The following is a 12,448-nucleotide window of genomic DNA, read 5'->3' as shown; positions in this document are numbered from 1 at the left end:
CATTCTCATAGAAATATCTAATTGTCCTCTTAACGTAACATCTGACTTTAATACAGTACATCAAACTCATTAACCCCATATCAACATAATTCAGCATGTACTTAAAAAGCAGCAAGATGTGTTCAGTCTAGCATATTGTTTCAAATAATAATCTTAATTGCTATAAGAAAAGTGTGCTTTATGCCTTCGATTATTTAAAAAATGATTTAAAAATGCAAGATGATGGAGTCAAATCTTGTCCCCACAAAACCACACATAATTCCATCTAGCTGACACACCTGCAAAAACAGTCTCCCATATTCTGTGTTGGGTGGGGTTGAGAAGACTTGAGAGTGGAAAACCATGTTGAAATGAACCCAGTGTGCACCTGTTGAGCAGACTGTCAGCTGCAATACTGGTGTCATCTCAAGATCGTCACTCAGTGAGTACCTCCATTACATTTTTACTGTATAATCTAAGTCCTGGTTATAGTTTATTGTTTTGGTCTATTTCTGTTTATGTCTTTTTGTCTTGTATGTATGTATGTCTTTGTACATTTTTTAGAGTAGAGCTTGTGAATTTAAACAGGAATAGACTCTTATTTTAGTATCAGATCATTGTGCATTAACATTCGATTTTGTATTTGTACATTGTAAAAAGTGGTGACATCAAGATTTATTGAGGATCTATTTTTACTTGCTGTAACACCCTATAATCATGTCATTTGAGGTAACCTATGTAACTTATTTACTATGGTTCATTCACTTAAATATGAGACAGGCTAAATGTGATGATTTTGGCTCACATTTAACAAAAACCCACCAATTCACTATCTCAACAAATTAGAATATGGTGACATGCCAATCAGCTGATCAACTCAAAACACCTGCAAAGGTTTCCTGAGCCTTCAAAATGGTCTCTCAGTTTGGTTTACTAGGCTACACAATCATGGGGAAGACTGCTGATCTGACAGTTGTCCAGAAGACAATCATTGACACCCTTCACAAGGAGGGTAAGCCACAAACATTCATTGCCAAAGAAGCTGGCTGTTCACAGAGTGCTGTATCCAAGCATGTTAACAGAAAGTTGAGTGGAAGGAAAAAGTGTGAAAGAAAAAGATGCACAACCAACCGAGAGAACCGCAGCCTTATGAGGATTGTCAAGCAAAATTGATTCAAGAATTTGAGTGAACTTCACAAGGAATGGACTGAGTTCATCAATAATAGGATTAAATGCGTCAAGGCATCAAGAGCCACCACACACAGACGTGTCAAGGAATTTGGCTACAGTTGTATTCCTCTTGTTAAGCCACTCCTGAACCACATACAACGTCAGAGGCGTCTTATCTGGGCTAAGGAGAAGAAGAACTGGACTTTTGCCCAGTGGTCCAAAGTCCTCTTTTCAGATGAGAGCAAGTTTTGTATTTCATTTGGAAACCGAGGTCCTAGAGTCTGGAGGAAGGGTGGAGAAGCTCATAGCCCAAGTTGCTTGAAGTCCAGTGTTAAGTTTCCACAGTCTGTGATGATTTGGGGTGCAATGTCATCTGCTGGTGTTGGTCCATTGTGTTTTTTGAAAACCAAAGTCACTGCACCCGTTTACCAAGAAATTTTGGAGCACTTCATGCTTCCTTCTGCTGACCAGCTTTTTGAAGATGCTGATTTCATTTTCCAGCAGGATTTGGCACCTGCCCACACTGCCAAAAGCACCAAAATTTGGTTAAATGACCATGGTGTTGGTGTGCTTGACTGGCCAGCAAACTCACCAGACCTGAACCCCATAGAGAATCTATGGAGTATTGTCAAGAGGAAAAGGAGAAACAAGAGACCAAAAAAATGCAGATGAGCTTAAGGCCATACCACCTCAGCAGTGCCACAAACTGATCACCTCCATGCCACGCCGAATTGAGGCAGTAATTAAAGCAAAAGGAGCCCCTACCAAGTACTGAGTACATGTACAGTAAATGAACATACTTTCCAGAAGGCCAACAATTCACAGAAAAAATGTTTTTTTTATTGGTCTTATGAAGTATTCTAATTTGTTGAGATAGTGAATTGGTGGGTTTTTGTTTAATGTGAGCCAAAATCATCACAATTAAAAGAACCAAACACTTAAACTACTTCAGTCTGTGCGCATTGAATTTATTTAATACACAAGTTTCACAATTTGAGTTGAATTACTGAAATAAATGAACTTTTCCATGACATTCTAATTTATTGAGATGCACCTGTATATTATGTGAACAAAAACTTTTATTTTGGATGCAATTAATCGTGATTAATCGTTTGACAGCACTAAAATAAATGCATTGTTATGCTCAGGATTCTTTCAGATTTAGTTAAACGCTTGGGATATTTTTTGGCAAATACATGTGTTTACACACAGATACACAGGAGAGACACCCATATATATATATATATATATATATATATATAGTTTGTCTTTATTTTATGTTCATCTTGATGGGAAAACTACAATAAATTCAGAACATTGCTGAGAAGATGCAGAACTGCACCAACATGGGCCATATGATTGATCTCATGAGGAATAGTACAGTTAGTGCAGGACTACCAGAAAAAAAAATAATAATATAATATAAAAATGACATTAACACATCTTTTTCCATTTTCTCTCCCTTTTTCACATTTGCACACACTCAGGAAGGCCCTCGTTGTTTCATGCAGGCATTCATGGCTCCTCTTTCCTGGATGACGATCATGCAGAATGGAACAGACCTCAACAAAGAAGATCTAACAAAGCTTTTATGGGTGGCTAAACCCTTCTTAGAAACAATGCCTCCATCTAGCTTTGTGCTGCCGGTGTTTTCACAAAGCTCTCAACTGGCTAAAATGTGAGTGTATTCAGAATCAGAATCAGAATGAGCTTTATTTGCCAAGTGTGTACAAACACACAAGGAATTTGTAGTGGGGGTTTTTTAGGAGCTCTTGGTACAAACATGCATACATACATATATGACATTGAGAACAGAAAGAACATTTAAATAAGACTAAGGAAAAAATAAATAATAATAATAATAATGTAATGTGGTATACATCTGGAACAGAAGAATTATGTACAGATTTGTGCATTATTTACTGAATATACAGCTGTAAAAATAAAAATAGGTATTTACAAAAACCTTGAGAGAGAGGCAATAATTAGTTATTAAGAAATGAATTACAGAAGACTGGTGGTAATTGGCTGTTTAATCTGGAGATGGCATGGGGGAAAACTGTTTTTATACCTAGATGTTCTAGTGCACAGAGATATGTAACGTCAGTGGGTCTGTGATAATGTTGCCTGCCTGTTTCTTCACTCTGGAGTTGTACAAGTCCTGAAGGTTGGGCAGGTGCACACCAATTAATCTTATATCTGATTTGCTGGCTGACTCAAACCAGACAGTTATAGAAGTGCACAGAACCAACTCAATAACAGCTGAGTAAAACTGTGTCATCTGCACCTGTGGAAGGTTGAACACAGGCCCAACCACTGCTGGGCCTTTTTAACAATTGAGTCAATGTGATTGTCCCACTTCAGGTCCTGTGAGATGATGGTGCCCAGGAATCTGAATGACTCCACTGCAGCCACAATGCCGTTCATGATGGTGAGAGGGGGGAGTGCAGGGGTTTTCTCCTGAAGTCCAGAATCATCTCCAGAGTTTTGAGCATGTCCAGCTCCAGGTTGTTGTGACTGCACCAGACAGCCAGCACCTCAACCTCTTGTCTGTAAGCAGACTCATCGCCATCCAGGATGAGGCCGATGACTGTGGTGTCATCTGCAAACTTCAGGAGTTTGACAGAGGTGTCTTTAGAGGTGCAGTCATTTGTGTAGAGCAGGGGTGTCAAACTCAATTCCTGGTGGGCCGGAGCTCTGCAGAGTTTTGTTCCAACACTCTTCCAACACACATACCATGTAGCTTTCAAATAAGCCTGAAGGACTTGATTAGTTGGATCAGGTGTGTTTAGTTAGGGTTGAATCTAAACTCTACAGGGCTCCAGCTCTCCAGGAATTGAATTTGACGCCCCTGTTGTAGAGGAAGAGCACACGTCCCTGAGGAGCTCCAAAAGTTGATTCTACACAGTGCTGGGGGATTGGGTCTTGTAGCTGGTGATGGCTTTCAGGCCCTTCCACACTAATGTAGGGTCGTTGCTTGAAAACTGGTTTTTCAGCTTTTCAGAGTAGCTTCTCTTAGCTACTGTTATCTGTTTGAGTTTTGCACTGAATAAAGAAAGGCAAATGTTTCGGCAAAACAAGTTGCCTTTCCTTGACAAAGGCTACTTGTTTTGCCGAAACATTGGTAACAAATAAACGATGCTTAAGTGAGTGTGCAGTTATATTTTTTCTTTATTTAGCTTGCCCCTTTAACTCGCACCTCTAAAAGGTGCGCGTTTGTTTTATTACTTTATTGAGTTTTGCACTGAACCAAGATTTGTCGTTGTTAAATGTTAAATAAGTCCTGGTTGAAACACACATGTCCTCACAGAAACTGATGTAGGATGTCACGGTGTCAGTGAGTTCAAGCTGATCGGAAAAAAAGTTACTTAAAATAGGACAAACAAACAAAAATAGTAAAAGCAGCTACCAAGCAGCTACAATCCGAGGCAGCCATGCGCGGCGCCATCTTCTTTCATATTCCGTTTTATTAAACTCAAGTGACTAAACATATGGAGTATTTTTACCTTAGTCCTCAATTTTGAAGTAAAATTTTGTTTCCTTAGTTGTGTCTGTTGTCTCTTCTCCCTCATTATGCTGAAGGATGAAGGTGTTTGGTGAGGTGTTCAGCATTCTGTCTGAGGAACAGAGGAATGCGATTATAGGGTGGGTCAAAGAGAGAGTTGCACAAAATGAATTTAAATGCATTCTGAAAGCACCTGCCTTCAGCATCCTGCCTTCTGGATCACTAGAAAAACCTATCATCCGTAAGTTTTGAGTGATCTGTAAGCTTTTATAATCAAAACTGACCTGAACATAACACAACATATAACATGACATAACATGACATAACATATAACATAAACAAGTAAAGCAGAAATATTTTGGATTTTTTTCAACTGGGCATTTAAAACATGTGTTTTTGTTCATTTTAAATGTATGGTTTATATAAGATACAAATAATCTATTAACAAATACTCTTGACTAATCTAGAAAATGGCCCATCAGTCAAGGCAATGATGAACGTGATTGTACCAGGAGCTGAAAGGACTCCGCATTCAACGATTAATGGTAAATCGGAAGGAAGTGGTTGGAAGACCTGAAAAACAGTGAAATGATAAATTAGAGAACTGAAATGGAATGGCGAAGTGTTGAAGAGGGTAGAGAGAAAACATTTGGAAAGAAAAGATAACAAATGCAAATGTGGTGGTCCAGAAGATAAATAGTACAGAAATACAAAGAGAGGACAATTATTTATTATATTAATAGTATATATACATACGTTATTATAATTATTTTGTATGGTTTTTTTTTTTGTTTTGTTTGTTTGTACACTTTTTTAAAAACATTTTAGTATAGTAGTCTTTTAGTGCTTTGTCAAACATTCAAAGTTCGTCTGTTTGTCTGAAACAGCAGTCCTTATATGTCCTCCCAGAATGCTCTGGCTGAAGGCTAACGTGTTGACAATGATGGGGCCTTTCCTATCTCGGCTGTCTTTAGAGGAAGCAAAGACCATCCCTAAAGAAGAGGTCAGTAATTGTGACATGATATTCAAACCAATGACATAATTCATACTGTATGTGTTTTGTGTCTCAGAGCATACCATACATAATAACTAAATCCAAAACCACCTAAATCCAATGACTATAGTAATCTTTCTTTTTCTCAGCTATGTGAGTTTTTCAGGAAAAAATTAAAAAAGTTTTCTTTTCAAAGAAAAAGGTTCTCCAGATTTCACTCCATCATTTCAAAATGTTAGTGGAATGCAGCCCGCCCTTGGCCGAACACTTTTTCAATGCTTGAAACAAGAGTGTTCCAGCAGCGACAATTTTATGTTTTTTTTTGTTCAATTTTGTGTATTTAGTGCATGTTCTTGGTAAATGATATTCAGGTTAACAGCAGTAATACACTTATTCCTCTGGAAGCCTGTTGCCACTTTGTAATAAAAAATAAACAAGTAAATGTATGATTAAAAATTATACATTCAGACAAATTTACACCATGAGAAAGTTGCAATTACAAGAAATTAAGTCACAATTATGAGATTTAAACTGGCATTACAATTAAGAAAGTCACATTGTGTGATGTAAAGTCACAGTTTTGAGATATAATGTCACATTGTGAAGTTTAAGTCGCATTTATAAGACTAACTTATAAGACTACCAATTGCAAAAAAATAGTCACAGACAAAGTTACATTTGTGAGAAACAAAGTCAAAATTGTGAAACAAAGTCCTACTGTGAAGTGTAAATTTGCAATTAGTAGAAAAAAGTTGAAGTTACAAAGTCATATTTGTGAGATATAAAATCAAAATAGTGAGACTTAAAGTAACACTATGAAATGTAAAGTCGCAACTGTTTGAAACAGAGTTGCAAAATATGAAGTCTCAGTATGTTTTCAGGTTTTTTGCTCTGATTCAGAAACAGGCATCCACGGATGCCCTTTCACTCTACATCTGAGAACAGCTTCAAAACATATACATTCCTGTTTCATCAATTACTTCCTGTTTTCACAGGCTGGGCTCTCTGGCTTGTTTCATTGATGGCGCACCGTCACTAAATCAGAATCTTAGCAGAAAACTGCTGTCTCAGATTAATACCTGTAACAACCCTGAAATAGACAAGGTCAGAACTGACACTTTATTGAATCGTTGTTGCTCCAAAAAATTGCGTAGCCTAACTGTAATGTTATTTTAATTCCACTCAACCCTCCCTCAGGTGAAAAGACAGCTAGTACAGAACATTCTGGAGAAAGATGACAGTTTTTCCTCTCCTGAGATTCTGCTGTCTCTGGGATCCGCCGTGTCTGTCCTTCTTCTTTCCAGGCTGTCCCGCTTCACCTCTAAGGACCTGAACAACACCCTCACCAGCTTGAGTCAGGCCAATTGGAGCCCAGCTCAAGCTAAGACTCTGGCTAAGAAACTGTTGGAAGCTGCTAAGGTTATATTCTCTGCTCAGTTTATAGAGCTGAGTTTTGTTTCCTCTTTATTGTTTTCACAAGAATGTTTTCTTTTGTAGAATATAAGTGGTGAGAAGTTGTTGTCTCTGGGTATAATGGTGAGAGGGGTGGCCAGTTCCCTCCTCAAGAATGGGAAGGCAGAAGGGCTGCTGGGAAATGAAGCCCTGAAAACTATGAGTGAGAAGATGTCAGCACTACTGTAAGTGGTAAGATTAAGAATATCATGAGTTAATTCAGAAAGAGACGGAAAAGCTTCCACAAATAAGAAGAACAAAAAAACTGTCAGTGACCAAACTATCAGTGAAATCCCTTCTGCCTCCTTCTTGATTCTGCTCTCTCTCTCTCTCTCTCTCTCTCTCTCTCTCGCTCTCTCTCTCTCTCTTGGTTTTAATAAATCCTCAGTTCCGTCGTGATGTAAATGCGTCTGAACTGGTGAAGTGGTTGCCGGTTTCTCTCCTCTCTTCTCTGTCTCTGTCCACGCTGGAGAAAGCAGACCTCAGCTCTGTGGATCAGCTGCAGGGACGCGGCTGGACTCGTGCTCAAGTATACACACTAGATAGTAAAATAAAAATCCAAATCCATTACCCCTCCATCCATTTTTGTCTAATTTCCTTATTTCTCTCTGTAGTCAGCTTTTCTTCTGAATTTTGGGTAATAGGATCAATCTTAGCGAATTACGGTGAGACTCTATATGACTGCAACATACAGCTATGCTATACTTTGTGTAGACCTTGAATAATCTTTTTTTAATAAGAGAGATAAGAGGAAAAAATACAAAAATAAATAATAACTAAATGAGAATTAAACTGGTACTAAATTTAAAAAAATAAACGTGAGCAGAATTGCATCTTAATAAAAATAAATGTTGTCTGCATAAAGACTGAATACAGTGCATGAATTTTGAAATTGGAGCAGATTTTAAAGCACTAGGCATCATACACTTGCCAACTTTGTAAATAGTTAAAAATTGGGCATCATACACTAACGACTGAGGATCACACACTACTAGACTTTCAAGTCGTTCCGACCACAACAGACTTGTGGTAGGAGATACGTGACAAATTAAAACAATCAACTAAAATGTTCTAAAATTAGATTAAAGTATGAAAAATATTTGATCGCCTCTGACTATATCACAGTCTGAAGCTTAAAAATTGGAGTCTGTACTCATCATACACTATGCGATTTGACTGCTTAGATTCTGCAGACTGGCTTTGACTTTCAACAGCTAGTGTTGAGTTGTCCAGAATGTAAATTGGGGCAAAAATCTGTGCACAAGTTATGTAATGTACTGCAGCCTTAAGATGCAGTATCCTGATCAAGCTCATGGTGTTGTCAACAGGAAGTTGGGTCAGGCTGTACAGGGTGTCACTTGTGAAATAATTGAAAAAATCAATCGAACTGATGCTTTGGAAATGGCACAGACACTTAACAAATCCTGCGCATGGCTCTCCAGGGTTCAGGTAAACATCACATACTCACTCTTTTTTTCCACACACATTCTTTCATCAGCTCTATCACTTTTCCGTGATCAAATCTACAAATCCCCCCCCCCCCCCCCCCCTCCTTTTCCATTCTTAGATTCTCTGTACAGCTCAAAAAGTCTTTGCAAGTCTGGAAGAACAGAGACCAGGATATTTCAGTAACATTAACAACTCTGAGCTTCATGCCATCCCAGCTATGCTGCTTATCCATCTACCTTAAGAGCAAAACAGTGCTGTATATGCATAATTAACATACATTTAAAATGTGGTCCCGCTTTATATTAAGTGGCCTTAACTACTATGTACTTACATTTTAATTAATCATTTGATGCACTTATTGTGTACATACATGTTTTTACATTGTACTTATATTTAAAAAATACCTGCATTTAATTACATCTGTAATTAATTTCTGTAATTACATTTATAATTACACTGTTGACCCATCCCTTACACCTTAACCCACCCTTAATCCTACCCATACCACCAAACCTGTCCCTAACCTTACCCGTATCCCACCTCAATAGCAGCAAAAGTGTTTTGCACTACAATATGAACACAATAAGTACATTTACTTAATATACTACTTAATATCAAGTGGGACCTAAGATTTAAATGCGTTCAAATTTAATTTAATTTAAGTTTAAATCATATGCTAATATTATTTTTCTTTACTTGTCCCATCTCACATCATCCATACTGTCATGACACATTCAGAGTAGATAAGATTCAAAACCTGTCAGATTCTGTGTGTCCTGCTTTCATGGAGAAGATGAAGCAAGTCAGCCTGTCCTCTCTGCCAAACAGCTCTCCAGCACGCTACGCACTTACCAAAAGATATGGTAATATGTGCACACACATGCACAAGCTTGTCCTGTCCACAAAAAAACACACACACATCTAAAGCTCACGTGTTGCTGTTTGCAACCCATTTCAGTTCTGTGGAATGTGCAATGGCAATTCTGAGTAAAAGAGAATATTTAACAAAAATAAATAAAAAATGCAGAGTGAGACTTATCCATCATAAATTGATTGGATGGTGTGCATTACATACCAGAATGCATTCAGACTTAATGGGCATGACAATACAATTTTGTTCTGTTGACTTACATTCATACTAATGCAACTGCAGGAGACAGGAGTCAAGCTTATGCAAATTTGCTGCTCTCCAAATCGATATGTCACAGCGTGACCTCTTAGCTGAATTAAAAGAATGCAAACTTTAAATCTGCAGGATTGCAGTGTTGCAGTAAAGTGGAGTAGATTGAATATTTTTACATTTTGCATGTATCATATGTTGGAATATGTTTTTAAAAAGACATTGCAGAATGCAACTTCATATTACGACCATTGCAGTGCATTGTGGGAACAGACCCTTTTCAACTTTTAAAAAACACACCTGTAGACCTTGTTTTTTTTGTTTGTTTTTTCATTCTACTACCCTGCATTTCATGATTTTTGCATTTCACTGCTCTGTTTTCTCATTGGCTTTCTATGTAAACATGCACTAGTTGGAAGTGTTTGACCTTTGTGGATGGGATCCACTGCCCTAAGTCTCACATTTTTGCTTTTAGAAAAGCACACGTTTTTAGAAGTGTAACTTTTTAAAACTTGACACAGGTATTTATAAATGCATTGCTCACACACAAGATGCTGCAAAATCAATCATGTCTATCTAGCGAATGTTTACATGGAAAACAATAGAAAAGCAGCACAGCAGAATACAAAATGGCTGATGCTTAATATTACTAGTAGGCAATGCAGACCATGTGACATCAGCGGAAATGGAAAAGGATTCTCCTGTTGGGAACTATTGCAGGCACTGTCCTGTCCTGACCTGTATCCTGTATCCTGTATCTATGCAGAAGGGGAACATGTCTGATCTGTCTGCAGCAGAGGTTTTGACTCTAGGCCCTCTGGTGTGTGAGTTAGACACAGCCTGGATTTCCTCTCTGAACCCTGCGGCTCTGAACTCCACCCTGCAGGCTCTCGTATCCTGTCAGTATATCCAGCAACAGTACAGAGAACATCTGTTTAGGCTGCTTATGACCACCTACGGGTAACAGCATGTGCAAAATCACACATAACCCACAATGGGTTCACACAGCCCACAGTCTTACACATAACCTCTGCAAACCTCAGATCCCCCACATCAGTGCTTTTCAAGTTGTTTCATTGTTAAAGAGACTGTGCCCGCTGTGGCTTCAAAACAAGAGCATTTTAAACATTTGAAAAATGCTTCATATTAAACAGCCTTCTACTTCCAGCCTTGAGTCACACAACAGTAAAACCTGTGCTGGAAATAGACATTTTGCATTGCTGTTAATGATGCATTTGTCTTTTCTTTAAACAAGGGACCTTGCTTACTGGTCAGAGGAAGACATGAGGGTGCTTGGGCCACTTTTGTTACTTAATGACACTGCTGTTGAAAAGCTGCCGGCCAAAGTAAGAATCTCAGCAATGACCAGTATTATGGAAAAGTAGGATTAAATTGTTAAATGTACATATATGTAAAATGAATTTAATGTTTAAATCATTTTAAAAAATGAAACAACTAATAATAAATGATTATTATAATTATTACATTTGTATTAATATGTAATTACTCTATAATTATTTTTATAATTTTTATAAAACATGAATTGTTTTACCGTTATCCTTACTACGTTTCTGGACCTGGGAACATTACAGTTGCGTTGCTGTCTATGCAGGGTCTGAGGGCTCTCACATTCCATCAAAAATATCTTTATTCGTGTTCTGAAGATGAATATGACTTACGGGTTTGGAACGACATGAGGGTGAGTAATTAATGACAGAACTTTCATTTTGGGGTGAACTAACCCTTTAATAACCTCAATGTGATCTGGAATTGACATTTTTTGGAAATGTCTACTAAATAACTATTACATTTGAAGGGATCTTTTAGTTGCATTATCGTAAAAAATTATTCTAAAACAAATTTACAAATATTTTTCTCTATGTACTACAGGTGCAGCAGTAGAGAGCATGGCAGGATGTGTCCTCCTCATGCAGGCCATTGCAATGCTGTTGTTTGGATACATTCTCTAAGGAGCAGAAGGGTCAAAGGCCACAGGATGCCATGCGTCAGATAGCAGATTCAGCTGCTGGTGTATGATCAACCAGCAAACTAGTAGATTTAAGAAATGTTATAATTGCTTTGTTTCAAAACTATATTTAATACTGTCACTGATTGCACATTTAAACTCAGAGATTAGACTAAAGTCAAAAATAGCTGATATAGTGGTTTGATAAAATTTGGGTCTAGCCCATCTTTAAATAATTAAATGTATCTTAGAGAGAAACTATATGGGATAATACCGCTATTTAGATATTTTCAAATGCAGATCTATTATTATTCTATGAGAGACATAAAACACAGTGTATACTTAAAATGTATCTAAGATATAGTTTTGTTATGAGTTATTTATTTTCAGTTAAATGTTTGTATTAGTTAAAGGTTGTGCTCTAATTCAAATAATTTATACCCAAATATAAGGGATAATAAAGGTCTGTCTGTAAAGAGAGTAATTGTGAGGTATGAATAGTCAAAGCAGACTTTCACACCCTCATGTGGTGTAACAGACTCACCGGTTAGCTTCTGATGACCTTAAGTTCATGCCAACCTTTCATCGTGTAATTTATCTCACCCTTTATGTGACAACAGTAGACAAATTAGGTAAGTTATGAAAATTATTCAAAATGGCTTCTACACCTCATTTATCATTAAAGAGTTTAAGCTAAAATGGAAAAATATTTGGTCTCCCAAACACCCAAATACCTTGCAAGTATCAAGATGCAATATACACTACAGTTCAAAAGTCACTAAGAAATTAATAATTTTATTCAACACATTCAAT

The 12,448-nt window shown here is 37.4% G+C and overlaps 1 pseudogene; it reads left to right on the top strand.

Annotated features, from left to right (window-relative positions):
• The first annotated feature begins 5,147 nt into the window (after positions 1 to 5,147).
• Positions 5,148 to 11,639, top strand: LOC107582122 (otoancorin-like; annotated as a pseudogene).
• Positions 11,640 to 12,448: the final 809 nt, after the last annotated feature.

The sequence above is a fragment of the Sinocyclocheilus grahami genome, unplaced genomic scaffold (assembly GCF_001515645.1).
Source record: "Sinocyclocheilus grahami isolate Dianchi unplaced genomic scaffold, SAMN03320097.WGS_v1.1 scaffold40.1, whole genome shotgun sequence".
Classification (NCBI taxonomy): Eukaryota; Metazoa; Chordata; class Actinopteri; order Cypriniformes; family Cyprinidae; genus Sinocyclocheilus; species Sinocyclocheilus grahami.
Note: the sequence above shows the minus strand (reverse complement) of the source record. Positions and strands in the feature narration are given on the sequence as shown.